This window comes from Marmota marmota, unplaced genomic scaffold, assembly GCF_001458135.2.
Source record: "Marmota marmota marmota unplaced genomic scaffold, marMar, whole genome shotgun sequence".
NCBI classification, from domain to species: Eukaryota; Metazoa; Chordata; class Mammalia; order Rodentia; family Sciuridae; genus Marmota; species Marmota marmota.
Genome location: NW_025999999.1, coordinates 16,023,398 through 16,039,196, shown reverse-complemented (window position 1 = coordinate 16,039,196; position 15,799 = coordinate 16,023,398). Strand labels below are relative to the sequence as shown.

Sequence of the window (15,799 nt, the reverse complement as noted above, 5' to 3'; positions counted from 1 at the left end):
AGGCTAAACCAGGTCTTGGAGGCCTAGAACAGCCCTGGTGCACAGATTGGATTATTTTGACATTAAACCATCATTGGTCACTGACAATTCAGTATTGCTCTTCAGTGGGGTTTGGGATCCTTGTTCTCATTCCAACTTCAAAAGTGTACTCCTTTTCAGCCAACTTTGACCCAGGCAGGTAGGTCATTGGTAACATCTCCAGCCTGGAAGGTGAGAGTTCATGTAACTTAAAAGGTGGCAGTGGAAATTATTGCCTTTCCTGTCTCTAGTGGAAATGTCTGCTGCGTGCTGGAAGATGCTGCAGGGTGAGGCTGAGCCATCGCACTCTGTCATCTGCCCAGAATCCACCCCCTCACTGTGGATCCTCAAGCAGATGACTTAGGTTCTGTGAGCCTAAAGTTCCTCTTTTAGAAGATATGATCATGCCAATGATGCAGTGTTACTCAGAATATTAACAAATGGGATATTTGTTAACATTGTTAACATAGACATACTTTCTTTTCTTCCATCAAGGTAAGGCACCAGGAAAGTCTTTTGTTTCTATGCTGAGTTCTACTTAGAAAATCCAAAACGGGGAGCCTATTGGGAGTGGAGAGCACACACTATTGCCATCAGTGCTGGATTATCATGATTTACCAGAACTTGTCAATATAAACATAGGTACTAGGATTAGAGGTCTTGGGTCTGTTACATTTTCAGTTCTGTGATCTTGGGCAAGAAACTTGAACTTTCCAAGCCATTAGTTTCCAAATCTGTAAAATGGGGCTTCCCATCTCTTATGGCTCTTACAAGGACAGAATGGAATAAGTCACAGGGATTGCTTAGCGCAGTGCCTGGCACACAGTAAGCAATGAAGATTCACTGTTACAGAGTGTGTTCCTCTAAGGTCGGCATCCTCAGGCTGGGAGTACATATCAATAGTGTTCCCTTATGAATCTGGGTGTTTTCTAATGGTAATAGTTGTCCCTTTAGAAGCCCACTCTAGCAAAAGAGCAGGTGCTTTTGATTTCTAGAGAAGCCCAATAATGATAAGAGCCTGAGACAAAACGATCTCTCCTACAATTTCTTGGAGGGTAGGTCCAGCTAACAATCAGGTACATGATACTCCTTTCAAGGACAAGCTGAATGAAGTTGGGGAAGTGGATTCAACTTTTGTGGAGGCTGGTCTCTAGATGTTTAATTTGCATAAGAAAGAGGATGGGACAAAGTGTACTTGGGCCCAACAGTATTTGATACTTGCTCTGATAAAAGACAGGAGGCTTCTATTTTTTTTTCTGGTAATTACCCACCAGTCTGATGCCCCACCCAGTCCCCTTTCTGTTTTCCAACACTCCTTTCCCTTCCTGAGATGAAGATGGAGGAAGAGGGGCGCCACTGGAAAATAGGATCCAAAAACAAAGTCTCCAGCTGAGACCATGGTTATTTCTTCAAAAACATATACGTAAAACTGATCAGAAGTTCTTATCAATTCTAGGATTTTGAAAGAACCCAGTATAGAGGCTTTTATGGAAGAGTCATCAAAATATGAGCTGGTTTGTCCTGCATCTTTGTTCTGTGCATTACCAAGCAACAGATGGTACCTGCAATATTTGAAGGTCCTGAATGATTTGTGAAAGCTTCCAGACACAAAAGGGTCACAAAATTCCAATCAACATTTTCATTTGTAGCTCAGAAATTATATCTAGGTGGTGAGTCATATGATCAAGAACACCAGTGAACTCACACTAAGGTAACAGATGAGACTTTAAAAATAAAGCTAATAAGCATTCATTAAAATTTCAAAAGCTGCTTTAGTAACTGATTTTTTTAAGGCAAGCTGTTTGGGTTCATTAAATGTTGGATTTATTAAATGGACTATTGTTTCCATTAAGATTAACCCTCCTTCCACTTTGTGGCAGGCTCTGTTTGCAAATGAGCAAATCATCCAGGTTTCAATGGCTCTTGCCTCAAGGTCTCCCTAGGAATGAACAATTCTCCAGAGAAAGTGGCAGAAAGTACACTCCATAAAGCACAATGGAGAAGTAAGAAAGATGTTCTGCAGATAGCCAAATTCCGAGCCAGCAGCCCCACCTCCCTCTCCCTCACCTGACCCCACAGCCACACCAGCCTTAAAGAACCACAGTGCCCCAGGAAGATCAGCCAGATCCTCCAGGAGATCTCAGGGTCTTCTCTGGAAGGGAACAAAACCTTCCTCCTCAGAAGAGTGGGGCCCTCAGTATGGTCTCTCATGACCCCATCAGCCTCTGCCTCACCTGTCTATCACCCTCTTCATCTCCAATGTTAATCAGAAGGCTGGAGACCAACAACAATGAAAAGCTACTCCCCAAAACAAGAGTACCACCCTAGTGCCTTTTTTTATTTTTTATTTTGAGACAAGCTGACCTCAAACTTGGGATATTCTCCCTCAGTCTCCAGCATCTCTAGGATTACAAGCGTGCACCATCATGCCTGGTTCAAATCCATTTTACACAGCAAGCGCATTTCTTCTTGCTTGAACTTTTGTAGTATGAGGATTTTCATCTTTTGTGGATAATACCATTGTGGGTTTTCTTTCTCTTTTTGGTAGATTAGCATCACTTTAGTTGTAGAATAAGAATCTAAGATTAGAGAAACAGTCCTCTGGATCTGCAGAAACTGGAACTCACTGACTCTAAAGTCCAGGACTGCTTTTTGTCCCCAGACTCCATGGGAAGCCCTTCTTAATCCCACAAGTCACTCCTGGATTTTTCCTCACGCTCAAAGTCTAACCAAGTCAGATATCTTTGTCAACATGCCAGACAAGAGGTGAGATTATTTTTCTTTCACGTCTGATATTTTATTGTGGAAGGTACAGGGAGTTCTCAGCCAGCCAGCAGGTAGGTAGAAGGAAGAAACAGCCGAAGAAAAGCACCCATGTAACCATCTTGATCACCACAGACTGGGCAGGCTCAGCCACACTTCTCTTCACTTTGTTCTCGAATGCCCACATGTTCTAGATGAATACCAGAGTCACACATATTACCACTTCTCTCTTCTGCATCCATGTCAGACATCACTAATCTATTCTCCATCCTTGCCAGACATCACTAATCTATTCTTCATCATGCCAGACACTCTTCTCTGATCTCCAACATGACCTCAGAAGCATTCTCAACACTATATTGCAAACAGATACAATTAATCAATTGGAATCAACATATGAGTTGAAACACATTTATTATTCCTATAGTAAGCAACTGTATTACTTTTTTTCTCTCTTTCCACATTTTTCTTTTTCACTGGTGCATTATAGTTGTAGGCCTATGGTACTGCTGTTTAAATGTTTCTGAAGAGAAGTTTTTCCCACATGGCATCAAAGGGGTTTCAGAATAACTGTAGTGCATGCATTTGCTAAAGTTTCCTTTTACTCTAAGAACCAAATTGCGGGTGGGGGTAAGAGTGTCTTCAACGTCCTGCAGGTCTATCGCATTTTCCTTGAAGAATGTGTGCTTAAAACTGTGATTAAATGTGTTTTCAATGATCTTACTTACCAAATTCTGGATAGTCCTATTTTTTGGTTCTCCCTGACCTGCACCTATGGGTGTTGTTTGTTGCATACACAGGCAGAATAACATGTGATACTTTCGTATCTATTTCCCATGTCAATGAAAAAAATTGTTGGTTTCTGACTCTGAAGAATGGCAATGCTTGTGTTAAGCATTTCTGGGAAGGTTGAAGACTTGGGGAGCTAAAAGTTAGCTTCTGCTGTTCATATAAAATAGGCACCCCAACTTTCTTTAAAGACTAAAGGCAATAGTTTTGATGTTGAAAGCAAAATCAGACTATAAATTATAGCAGAATTTCCATTACATCATCTGTAATTGATTATTGATAGAGGAAAATATGAACGCCAAATTTATGGTAAACATTTCTTCACATGGTAATGATTAACATATAAAACTTTTCTGGTGGATTGATCAGCCTTATGATTTCTGAAATGAAGTTTTTGCTGGTACAGCCTGGAGGCTTAACTAGAGAGAAATAATTAAAATGGATCAATTGACCAATAGTTATAAGGAGTATAGCAAAATTCTGGAGCAATATAAATATGTACTTATGATCTCATTTACCACCCATTTTCTTCAAGCCCAAACTCAGTGCTATGATAGGCCTGATGGGTAGGATATCAAAAGTCCTAAGCCAGTGGGACTTGGCTCTGGGCTTCTAGGAATTGGTACTAGGAATGTTAGGTGATTTCAGAAGATTGCAGATGGTTGAAAGTCATTACATGGAAACCAGGGTCTACACCATATTGGAAGTCATCGATAGAAGACATGAACAGTGAAGAAGTGGTAAGGGCCAGTGACCTACAGAGTATGGGTGCTGGATACTGGACAATGGGGATTTCTTGTTGATAATTTTAAATGTCAGTGACTGTTATGGTTTGGAATGAGGTATCCCCCCAAAGCTCCTGCGAATGCAGGAATATTCAGAAGTGAAATGATTAAATGATGAGAGCTGTTGGGCTGGGTGTTAACTGTAGCCAGGTGGATGTGGCTGGAGGAGGTGGGTCACTGGGGGCATGCCCTGGCAGGGTCCATTTGCCCTATATCCCTTCCCTCATTCTTTCTCTCTGCTTCCCAATTCTGCCATGAGCTGAGCAGCTTCCTCCTCTGGGCCCTTGCCCCGTGGTGTGCTGCCTCACCTTGGGTCCAGAGCAATGGAGTCAGCTGTGTCTGTACCGAAAACCTGAAACCGTGTGCCCCAAGTAAACTTTACTTCCTCTAGGTTGTTCTTGTCAGGCATTTTGGTCATATTGATTAAAAAGCTAACTAAAATAGTAGTGACTGAATAGCATCTCCATTATCCAGACAATTCATACCCATTCTTCAAACATAAGCACAAAGCTGCCACTATTTGAAACTATCTCAGAGTTCCCTACTTCCGGGGACTTGGAACTTTTCTCAATTTGTTACCAACTGTGGTAAGCCATTCTTAGACCGTGGCCGCCATTAGAAGATGGCGCCGGCTTCCACTGTGGCCTGTGATAAACAACTCCTTTTATGGAGAGTTGGCGCGCAATCCCTTACCACCCTATGAGAGAGATCCACGTGGCGGCTTGGGATTGGGATGCGGGGGGCTTTATTAAGCTGTGCTTGGGTGTGCCGGGCGCGGGGCGCTAGAAGATGATACATGACTCAAGGCCTGAATAAACTGCTGAAAGAAGAATCCTGTGTCGTGTTTCCCTGGCTGGCGAGGGGTCGCGACAACCAACATCTGCTATGAGTCTGCTATGTCTATCCTGTCTTCCTAATTAACCCGAAAACCTGTGTGTCTCTGAATTTCTCATAATGCTAAAAAATGATTTTTTGATTGAGAGATTATTATGTTAGATTCTGTGCAATAGTGGATGGGCAGCTACCTAGCTAGCTAGATTCAAAGTCCCAAATCTTTGGCTTAATATGATAGAAATTAATTTTCTACATGTGAAGTTGTAAACAGGGCTTCCCTTGGTCACCCAGGAACTTGAGTCTCTTGGATTTTCTAGGTCTGTTTGCTGAATCCTCAGAGATCTCTATGAGTCAGCACATGGTAAAAAGGTATGGAGGATCTCCAATCTAAAATTTTACCACCTGGGAGTGGTACACTGATTCCATTAGCTGGGACTGAGTTATATGGTGACAGGTAACTTCAACTCTCTACCGAGCAAGAAGAGGAAATGAGTTCTGGTGAACAGATGGCAGTCTAAAACATATATCTAGTTTTTTTTTTTGGAAAATTTTCTGAGGCTAGTTATTATTATTATTTTTATATGCAGTGCTGAGACTCGAACCTAGTGCCTCAGGCATGCTAGGCAAGTGCTCTACCATTGAGCCACAACACCAACCCGAGAAAATTTTTTTTTCTTCCCATTTTACAGATAACTAACACTTGGGAAAAGTAAGCCACTTGCTGAGGTCAGTGCTAATACTTCCATGGTTGTCTGACACACTGTATTGGCTTATTAACTTATGTTATCCCATCATTTCTATTTCTTGTCACATTCTTACTCAGGATTTACAGCATCCTAACTGGCCTGCAGCAATAACCCCAAGCTGCTTTTCTGGATGTCAGTTGACCAAGCAAATTATTGACAGAACAATCTTCTTAAAAGATAGCTCTGACCTTACCAACACACAGCCCGGAAACCTTCCATAAAAGCTCAGTAAATATTTGTTAACAGACTTCCTTACAAATAAATAGTAAAGGCCTTGGCCTGGACTCAAGGCCCCTGATGGAGAATTATCTGGGAACAATGTGGCAGAGCACACTGGATCCCAGAGTGTATTAACACTCTGTGGGGAAGCCCCCGAAGAAGGTTGTGTTCAAAAACATTGACTGTGGCTTGTCAAAGGGTGACTTCCTGGGCTGGGGATATAGCTCAGTTGCAGAGCACTGGCCTCGCATGTGGTAAGGCCCTGGACTCAATCCCCAGCACTGTCAAAAGAAAAGAAAAAAAAAATAACATCTTCTTTCCTGATCTTGTTCTGAGAATGGTTAGGTATCTTATTCAGATACAGTCACACGCAGGGCTCTCTCAAAGAGGAGAACAGTCAGTCACACATCTCTTCTTGGATCCATTTATTCATACCACCCTCTGGATGTGGTCAAGCAAAGGGCCACAGAGGATTTCTGTGCCTGTGGAAGAATTCTAATTAATTAATCCAGTGATTTACCTGAAAAAAACTAGTTTATGCACAATGGTGACAGCAAGTTTCCAATAAGGAAGGACTTTAAAGTAGCAATCTAGTTGGAAAATGGGGCATTTGAGGGATTAAGGGCAACTTATGTAAGATTGACAATAATCTTCATTGTTCATTTGAGAGATTGAAATGGTTCATATGGATTATAGAAAGCTGAGGTTGCCCCAATCCTCCCCACTTTTTTTTTTTTCTGTACTATCCAGGATATCAGTGCTGAGATGTCTGCCCTCCTTCTCCATCACTCAGTACTCCCACCTCTTCTAGAAGCTTTGCTAGTGTCCACCAAAAGCCACCTCCTGGCCTTGGACTAGTAGAAGAACTGAGGACACTGGGGTAGTATCTCTGATGGCAATTGAGTATGCAGGGACCCACTCTCCCTTTCTGCCCTCCACTGCTAACCTCTAAGGAGCGCAAACTGTGAGGATGGTGGGAACAGGGTTCAGCGTAAAGACTTCCCACATGTAGGTGTGGCCTGGCCTTCTGACCCAAGGCAGGTAAGCCTCAGACCTCTGGGTACTGGGTTCCAGACTTGGGGAAGTGGAAAGACACAAAATAATTTGGGTTTCTGGTCTGGATGTGTCAGTGTTTTTAAGAAGTGGCAGGGACTTGGGTGATTATCTGGCTCAGCTGAATTGACTCCTGTTGCCTCTTAGCTCCCTCATGGGTCCTTCTTTTATTCCCTGGTCTAACTCCACGGAGAATCTGATTGGCCAGCTGGCCCCTATTGACAGAGCTCTTTTACCAGGCCAGCACCTTAATGGTGGTGAACCAGCCTTTAAGTGGACTAATCTCTGGTCCAATCAGCTGAGTTCAAGCCAGATAAAGTTTGGCAATGGTATATAAGAGCATTCTGAAGAGAGGGATGGTGATTGAGGGAAGTTTTTAGGATGGCACGCTCAGGACATCTAGACAGACCCTTTAGTGACTTGTTTTTTTTTTTCCATCGGCAAAATAAACATGTCATTATAAAAGATTTTTAAAATTTGAATCACAATGATAGCTTGTAAGCTATTTAGTGATATTGGAATTCCAGCTGATAGTTAGCAACACTTACCTTGTTGGTTCCGTTATAAACACTTTCTATACATGGACACATTTATTCTTTTCCTCCGACTTATAAGGTAGGTATGTACTATTATCCTTAACATATAGGACATTAAAGAGGACATTCTAATGTAGAGGACACTGAGACACAGAGAGATTAAGAATCTCACCTATAACACATAGCTGGTTAAGTGGAAGTCTGACTGTGACCCTAGCCCGCGAGGCTCTGGGTTAGTGCCCATGTTTAGTAATTCAATTTGTAAAGTAAGAAGGAAAGCAAAAAGCTTTGTAGATCTTGGCAGCAGAAGTTACTAGCTAATAATTAGCACAGTGTTTGGCAGCTAATAAATATTCATTAAACAAATGAAATAAGAAAAATGAACAAAAATATAGAACCCTTGAATTGAAAATACGTAACTATTCAAGTATTTATTCATTTTTCTAATAATCTTGTTATCAACTATAGATATCCAAGTCAGTAGCATTGATTAAACTTTTTGATGTCAGGATTTCTTTATACTCTATTGTTGAAAAGCTTCAGTTTATGTGGGTTATGCCTGTTGCTATTTAACTATATTAGAAATTGAAGCTTAGAAACATAAAAATAATGATTTACGTAAGCATAAAAATACTAAACCTATTAACTGCTAATGTAAAAATTTTTAATAACAATATTGTTCCAAACAAAAATTTCATGAGTGATACTATTTTATAAATATCTTTAATAGGAGACAATTAGATTCTTACATGTTTTTGCATTCAGTATTTTGTGATATATTGTTTTGATCAATGTACATGAAGAAAATGTGACTTCACACAGATTAGAAAAAGTTGGAGTATTTTGCTTGTTGCGGTGGTGCACGTCTGTAATCCCAACTGCTCGGGAGGCTGAAGCAGGAAGATTTCGAGTTCAAAGCCAGTTTCAGCAAAAGGGAGGCACTAAGCAACTCAGTGAGACCCTGTCTTTAAATAAAACACAAAATAGGGCTGGGAATGTGGCTCAGTGGTCCAGTGCCCCTGAGTTCAATCCTTGCTACCTTCCCCCCTCAAAAAAAAAAAAAGAAAAAGAAAAAGTTGGAGGGTTTTAATGGACTTCTGGGTAATTGTGTATATTCTTTTTTATTTAATAACTACCTCCAAACTCAACAGTTTCTTATAGATCAGTGATAATGTAGAATCTGAAAACATATCAATGAGCTTTCTGTATTCTATGACACTAAAACCCATTACTTTTTCTCACATCCTGTTGGATCTTTTATTCATGCATGATTTACATCAACACATGTTGGTCTTTTGGAAAATATTGGTTTGCTGGATTGTGCAAATTTTCTGAAAGTTGATGTATTTCATTAAAATCTTGAACAGTCACATTTCTTAATTTCAAAATCTCATCAGAAAATTCAATGGGTATTGAGAAACTGTCAAGATCATGGTGATGGACACAAGATTTGGGGATTTCTACTTTTCTAATGGAAGTTCAACTTCTATCATTGGCAACAAGCATGGTCACTTGCCACCTTGTATTACAGGCTCATTTTGTTCATGTTAGAGAAAATATCTGTCAAAGATCCAAATCAGAGTAACCATATTTTGTTAACAGTTCATGCAAGTAAACATGCTGTTTCAGGAGAAAGTAGTCAGTTTCCCTTTTATTTCAAATGATCTTGCAATGGAAAGGATGATATGAAAGATGAACCTGATATTATAATTTGGATGTAGTTCTTTTTTCTGCAAGATGAGCATGATATTACACTTTGGGTATAGTTCTTCATGCTTTCTAACCTATTGCATGCAAGATTTATATTTAAAAGTTATGTGTTCAAGAGTAGAGATCTATTTAAACTGATAATTTTTGCTGCTTCATTAAAAATATTCTTAAATGAAAATGGCTTTTAAAAAGACTGCAAGTGGGTGACTTTGGCAAATTTGACTCCTGTTGTGGTTTGGTGCCACTGCCTTGATTCTTATTAAGGCAACAACTGTTTTAGCCAACATTGCTTTTGCACTATGAGTGCAAATGTCTGCTCACTGGGGCAAAAAAAAAAAAAAAAAAAAAAAAAAGGAAAANTGGTGATTGAGGGAAGTTTTTAGGATGGCACGCTCAGGACATCTAGACAGACCCTTTAGTGACTTGTTTTTTTTTTTCCATCGGCAAAATAAACATGTCATTATTATTGTGAAAGTGGTTTAACTTGCTGAATCCCTGAAAGGATCTCGGTGACTCAAAGAGGCCTGAAGATCATATTTTGAGGACTGCTGGTCCAAGTTAATTACAAAAACAAACAAACAAACAAAACCCTCTTGCATTCTTATTTTCTAAGCACTTTGAAGCTATCTAGTTTGTCCTGATGGTCATGTTATGATTTCATGTTGAAAGCTTGTCTCTCTCACCATGCTTTAAGGCTGTGAGGGCAGAGCACCACGTGTCTGGCTTACTCACAGTTGAATTCCCACTACCCAGCCTAGTGCTTGGCATTTAACACTGTTTGCTAAATGATGACATAAGTGTGCCGATTGCTGTCTGAGTTTCTAGCTAGCTGGGAGAATGCTTCATAGCCTTGATACACGAGTATGATGCAATTGTTTCAGTAAGGATAGGGTGACAGGGACAGAGAGGTGGGAAGCTGTGTGCCATGGTTAGGAGCCCAGGATAAAGGTGAAATAAACACATGAAGGGGGATAAGGAACTTAACACCAAAAGGACATTTAAACCATTTAGATACAACTTTCATCTAAATTTCTACATAAAATCTTTTCATCTGGGGCTTCTTCTGGGTAGGTTCTCAGGGACTCACCATGTATGGGGAATTGGGGTCTTATCTTGTCACACTGCCAGCTATTGAGAGTCCACTATCAAGAGTCTGGGTAATAGAAGAGTCCCAAAGTGCTTTTGGCACCACAGATTAGACTTTTTGATACTAACTTTGCTTTTAAATCATACCCCAAATCATCCACTAACTCTATCTGATCCGCCCGGGTCTGCTCATGTATTGGGAAACCTGGTGAATGCAAAAGAACATGAAGGAACCCACTTGCAGGAGAAATTTAAGCCAACCCCTTTCCACCTGTCACTTCCAATGTTGTGGGACAGGTGTCTTTCTGGTTGCCATCTCATTTGCTTTTGTGTTTGTCAATACAATTGATTTAGTGATTTTGTAGTCACAGAACATTTCTCCCTCTCACTAACAATTCACAATTGAAGTGGCCTACAAGCAGTGATCTACTAAACCAATAGGTTGGTCCAAATTACGACATTGATTTTGGGGGATCATCCAGGATTGTGCTCATGTATGCACAGCTGCAAAGTCCTTCCTGGGAGGACATAGTACAATGATTTTTTTTTCCTTTTGAAAGAAAAAAAAAAACAGAGTAATCAAGTAAATGGAATTTGAGCAACTCGTGAGCTGCATGATCAGGTCTGCAACTTTCCCCAAGTATTGCAAATGCTGGATAGATCTGTGCTCTCCTGTCCTGACCTCTGTGCTCTATGGCCTTTTATGAATTACCTCAGACCATTTGCATTAGGTTGGCTTCTGTTTTGAAATCAATTCTCAGTTCTCTTATAGCTGGATTTAAAAGCTATGAAAATTGATCCTCACTAGCAGATTAAAGAGATGGTTAGAATCAATAGGAAATCCAAAATTTATAGTTCTGTGCTTCTCCAAGATAACTATGCCTAACCGTGGGTTTTCCTCAAAGAGGAAGAGGGCAATGACCTGAGAAAGGATCTGGGCTTGGGAAGCTCAGAATCTCTTCCAGTTCTGGTTCCGCTCTTAACTCATTGTAGGACCTTGGTCAAATGGCTTTGCTTCTGTGGTCTTTCATTTCCTCCCAGTTCTTTATAAAGTCCTGGTGAACTCAGAAGAGAGATTTTCAAAACAGTGTTTTGAAAAATTAGAAGCTGCATATCAGGATATTACATATAAGGAATTATGCCAGTGACTACGTAAGTATGTGTCTACCTATCTGTTTACTTCATCTCTTGCTATTAAGCAGAGAGACAGATGGGGAGGTGGAGGCTGTGAAAGCATTTCCAAAACTATAGGGACACCCATGCAGGGCATTATTAGAAATCACCAGGTCTAATAGTGAAGCCGGCCTTGTGGCTGGTGGCAATTTTATCTTGAGGAAAAGCTGCGTTGACCATGATTTCTTGGGTGTGCAAGTGGGGGTGGTCCTTGAGTTGAGACCTGAGTTATGGTCTGTATGGCTCACATTAGGCTGAGACATCCCCTTAGGTTCTTAGCAGCCTCTACCAATCTTCCTCTCATGTTTCCTGCCCTCATCCTCCCACCATTTTGGTGTTTTCCTTCTTTTCTTACTACAGAAATAATTGATCACTTTAGGAATATTTAGAAAGGGTATAAAATATTAAAGAAGCAGAGACAAAGACAATATCCCTTCCCCTTGAGGCAACCTCTATTCAAACTTTGACCTGTTTCCCTTCTTGTATTGTTGTTGTTGTTACTCTTTTTAACTTTGCATTTTAAAACCATGTTTGAGTGCTTATTGCTTATGAAATTTTGGTACCCTGCCACCCTTGCTTCTGGCTGCAGTGTGGAATGGCCTAGATGATCTTGGGGATGGATCTCAAGGCTTCCTTTAATCCCCAGGTCTGCTAACACTTGTCTAGAATAATTTCCCCAATATAACTTCTCTTCCTTATATTAACTTTTTCTCTTTTCACCAGCAGTCGGCTCTCTGTGCGTGAATTAGGACGTGTATGATAACGAGTGCTTTGCTCTGTGGCCCATTGACTGGGCTCCATCACTGGCTATGGAACTGGGTTCCACAACCCAGTCCTTACTGCTTGAAATTCAGATTCACATGACCAGAAAGAACAAACAACTCATGTCTTGGACTTTAAGGATCACCTATAAATAGCTTAGGCTTCAAATAGTTAATAGCAATAATGGAGGAGGTGTAGTAGTGTAAAGCCACGTGTGCTGGCCAAATGTGCCTGTCTGCCACACTGTACGAGAGACAGTTGAGATCGTCTCAGCTGTCCTTCTTGATCTTCTCCCAAATGGAGTTTTCAGAAATGGAGCCTGGGAGAATCACCTCACTTGGCCTTGTTGCTATCCATGGTAGAAGTCTTTGTTTTTCAGTTGCTGAAAGGGATTTGGGTGGGGTTAGCAGCAATGTGACCCACAAGGTACCCACCCGAATCTTTCTTTGGGGCCCAGCAGAGATCCCCTATCAAATGGCTATTGCAAAAAAAAAAAAAATGCAAATGTTGACCTCTCTCCTCCTCTCTTGAGCTTATCCTGAGTGGAATCGGAATTCTCTTCTCCCCATCACTCAAGCCTGTGACTTCGTGCCAGGTCCTCTTTTTCTGTACACTGAAACCATTATCCTATCGGGCAATCCCCATTTTTTTTTTTCCTGCATTAGTGATTTCAAGAGAGCTGATAGCATCCTCCACGGAGTAGGACTCATTGTCCCAGGACTTTTGGAACCCATATTAAATAACTTCGAGGTGGCCCTTCAGAGGTAACTTACACATGACAAGTGAGAGAAGGACAAGAAAGTGGCTTTAGGAAAAAAGAACAAAGTCAAGTCAGTGAACGCTGAAGCTGATTTTGGCTCGGGTTTCAGCTAATCCAGTACCACAGACAAGGCTGCAGTGCTCCCCAGCTCTGCCTGTGATCACCTGCCCACTAGTTCAATGGAGGGAGAGAGGGATTTTCATACTTCAGAAAAGAGATTCTAGGGGAGACCTGGTTTTGTACAACCTTTCTGTCGCCAAGAGCCGGTCACTCCCTGGCTCAACATTTTCATTGGCTCCTTAGGATTTCCAGGATAAAATCGAATTTCTAGATACCAATATTTGGGTGCTCCAATGATCTTCTTTAACTTATGCCTCCAGTTTTATATCCTTCATCGCCACCCTTTTGCTGGATTAATCACAGTCTTTCCATCATGTTCTGTGGATTGGTACCTTTCAAATTTGCCCAAGTGTTTCCACTCTGCCTATAATACCTCTCCTTCACCTCTGTCTTTTCAGGTTAATTTTTCACTGCTTACCTAATCTCTAAATATAAGACAGCACTTCTGTAAGTCAGAGGTTGGGAACTGGTAGGCCACAGGTTGACTCAACCTGTTTCAGAGTTTTATGAATTTGAGACAACATTTAAAAATTAGGGGATTTCGCATAAAAACTTAACCGTATGTTGATCTGGACAGTTGGAAGCCCTAGCAATGCTGTGCCCACACTCCTACACTGTGGTGGGTGGTTGCTCCTGTCCCTGTGGGCAGTTCAAACAGTGTCCAGCCTCTGAACTACTCCCTGAGAATGTTTCTGCTTCTTCCATTCACACTTCCTGCCTGGACCCTGTGGGCATTTGTGCTTCCGACTAGTGCTTTAAATAAAATAATAATACTTTACAAATAAATAATAAATGAATAATTAAAATACACACATGCACAAAGTTTTCTAAATAAACAAATCAAAATGCTGCCCAGAGGAGGGCAATGCTGAGAGTGGGGGCTGTCTCGGCTCTGATCTTGTGAAAATGGAAACAGGTGGGGTGCCACAGCACCGACCTGGGGTAGACAGTGAAGGATGAGATGTGGGTGGGGAGACAGAGAAGTCAGAGGCCAGGCCCAGATTTTCATGCTGAAATTAGCAGTACGGAGCTGCCATTCACTGATGAAGGGAAAAGGAGGAGAATCGGCTTGGAAGGGAATCCACTGCTTGTTGTGAGCCTGCTAGATTTGATGTTCCTAATAGATGTCTCTTATGAGTTGAATTGTGTTCTGCCAAAAGACACTGAAGAGCTAAACCCTCATTTTGAGGTTCTCCTGTCTTCGCCACCCTTCCCCTCGTCTTATGACCATTTGAACCCAAAGCTCTGGTTCTTGGTCTCAGAGGAAGTTCTGGCTTCAAGGCTGAACACTGAGTCTCACCCTTGGGCTGGAGGCACACCAGACTGTGACTTGGCAGAATGTAACCAGTTAATGGTTGTGACAACCTTCAAGAGGCCTTGGGACACATACTTTGGGCAGTTGTCCTAGGTGACCTTTTCTGGTGATTTTGTTTATAAGAAACTGTGTTGCATGGAGGGTTGGAGAGAGAGGAAGGAACCAAGGACTGCTGAGTCTCAAAAGTTGCCAACCAACAAGGGGGGTTATTTATCAGAACCTGCCTAGGGAATCTGCTTCAGAGGGGCTGGTGAGGGAGGAGCCCTACGTAATCCTGGGGGACACTCTCTGCCTCTCCCCAACATAGTGGGTGGTGTGATTGGAGGGCTGCCCCAGACCCTGGCTTGTCTCTCTCTGTGTCTCTCTGTTTCCCCCTGTTGGAATTCAAAATTTCTACCCGCTTCCACCCACAGCCAGTAGGAGAAATACCCCTGTGCCTTCCTCTTCTCCTGCTGCCCTCCAGTTTCCAGTGTTTTCCAAGGCTGAAGGTCAGTGGGAGTGTCAAGGACAGCCTCTTGAAAAGGTTAAATGTCACACAAAGTCAACATGCCACTGAAGGGCGGTGTAAATGTGTGTTTGGGGGCAGGGAGCAGGCAACGCAAGAGCTGGGGTCTCAGGGACGAGTGGGCAGCCAGATCAAAGAAGCCCAAATCCCTAAAGAGCTCATGTTGTCCTTCTATTTATCATTCAAAATATAAACACGCAGTGGCAAAACAGATATCAGGAATCCAAAGCAGTTCTGAGTTTTTATTGCTGTTTGGTAATACAAAATAACAACTCTTAAACAAAACAAAAAAACTCTCTTTTGGAGATGGAATGGGGGCTGGGGTTGCTCCTTTGGCTCTTTGCAATTGGTGAGGGAAATCATTCCTGCAGTGTAGGAGCCACCTGGCTTTCTTGGTCACCACATCCACGTCTGATGAGGGGCAAGTCACTTCCTCTCTGAGTCTCAGGTGTCTCATTTGCCAATGAAATTTGGAATGAAGGTTCTTTAAAGATATCTCCATCTCTTAGAGTTGACATTTCATTGCTTCACAAATAGAACTGGTTCTTCAACTTGTTTTGAAAGGTCTATCTATCCAGGAGTCTGTGCTATTTCTCACTGAAGAATCTATCAAATACACACCCCC

General features: G+C 41.6%; 1 long non-coding RNA gene across 1 annotated transcript in view; it reads left to right on the top strand.

Annotated features, from left to right (window-relative positions):
* The window catches only part of LOC125617989, a 45,041-nt gene that overhangs the window by 13,094 nt on the left and 16,148 nt on the right, over positions 1-15,799 (top strand). The gene's annotated exons all lie outside the window — the stretch shown is intronic.